Raw genomic sequence first — 1608 nt, forward strand, 5'->3', positions numbered from 1 at the left:
AAATAAGTATTGTAGTAGTTTTATTACATGTTTATTACCTTATAAATAAAAAAAAACTTTTTTTAAAATTTTAAATTCAGTGCGTTAATGCGATCTTAGTACATGTGCGTTGTAAAATGATCCTTTCATATAGCGTTCATTAAAAAAAATGATCATTTCACGTGGGACCTGTGGAAAGCACATCAGCCTATTTGTTTAGTTGTAAATATTTGTCATGTATTATTGTTTTTCTGACATATTCTACATCCTGGAGGACCTCCTCACTACGGATCACTTTAAATGAAAGTAAATATAATGTAATCTAATCTAATTAAGCTCTGGTTTCAAGTCGCTGACCCCTCATGGCCAATGTCGTCGTTGGCTGTGGCACAATGCGAGACAAGCAGACGTGACTTGGACATACTCGTATAGTTCTAACTGCAATTCCAGCCCCGACATAGACTCTCCAGTTTAAAAAATCGTCTTTGCTCAAGAAATGGGGATGTTTTGTCAATATAGCTCGAATTTCTCGTGCGAAATGTAGATTCTGCCCTTTCGAAGATAGAAGATATCGTACCATACACACGTATTCACATCGCTAAAGTATCGTTACTTGTAAAAATCCTGTACAACTCTAAGACATTGGCTATATTTCCTCTAAATATTCTCTCATCGGGTAGAAAAATCTGTTCTTGTCAGCTTAATTTCTGCCACTTCCAGCATCATGGCAAGAGAATATTAAACTCATATTTCGCTCATGATGGATTGCTAAGAGCATGCTGTACATCTGTCACACATTGGCTCTTCAGTTTCTGACTCTCTTAAAGTAATCATATGCCACATCACCTATGAAGTCTCTTAAAGTAGCAGCACAGAGAAGCTGTAAATATCAGGTTTATACTACTATCGCTTTAAAAAAATCGGTAATATTGCTGATTTTATTACGATGGTCGTCTCTCCCTGCGTAGGTGGGAGATTGAAATTCCGTTAAAATATCTTGCCGCAACGAAAAAACACCTGATTACAGGTCTAACTCGTGAATGGTATCTGTTGTACTCTTGGCCTCGCTTCCACCCGCTCGGCGGCACGTCATTGATATCGAATTGAACTACTAATTAATTAAATTCATCATGAGAGTCCCTTTGCATGGCGAGTACTTTTTTCCTGCAGTCGGATTACACTCGCCAGGTAACAGTAAAAGACACTTCCGTGACGTCTCTGGAGGCTTCCCACAGGCTAGGTAGTCACTTTCTCTGCTACAAAAGTGGGTGGTAACTGACATCAAATAGCTTATGATATCCAAAGCTAATAGCGTTCTGTCCCTCAGCTGCCTTGTCATGCTGGTGGAAGTAAGTCACTTAGAATTCTGGTACGCTGCTCCCGCGAACTAATCCCACAAAGACCCGTCAGCCTATGGGGGCAGTGGGATGCTTCACTTCGTTTCCCACCCACATGTTGCCTCCGCCCCCATACCTGCTTCTACCACTAGGTTGCATGTGTAGAGCTGTCACCGCCGCCACCAGGTCGCATCTGGGATGTACCGCTCCAGTGCGACAATCCATCACTCCCCGTATTGGACAGCTGTTACACTTCCAGATTTGCAAAAGTTGTTCTATGAATCTCAGAAAT

At 41.2% G+C, this 1608-nt stretch overlaps 1 pseudogene; it reads left to right on the forward strand.

The window, feature by feature from the left end:
• The first annotated feature begins 640 nt into the window (after positions 1-640).
• On the forward strand, positions 641-814 carry LOC126205023 (U2 spliceosomal RNA; annotated as a pseudogene).
• Positions 815-1608: the final 794 nt, after the last annotated feature.

Source organism: Schistocerca nitens, chromosome 1 (genome assembly GCF_023898315.1).
Source record: "Schistocerca nitens isolate TAMUIC-IGC-003100 chromosome 1, iqSchNite1.1, whole genome shotgun sequence".
In the NCBI taxonomy this organism is placed as follows: domain Eukaryota; kingdom Metazoa; phylum Arthropoda; class Insecta; order Orthoptera; family Acrididae; genus Schistocerca; species Schistocerca nitens.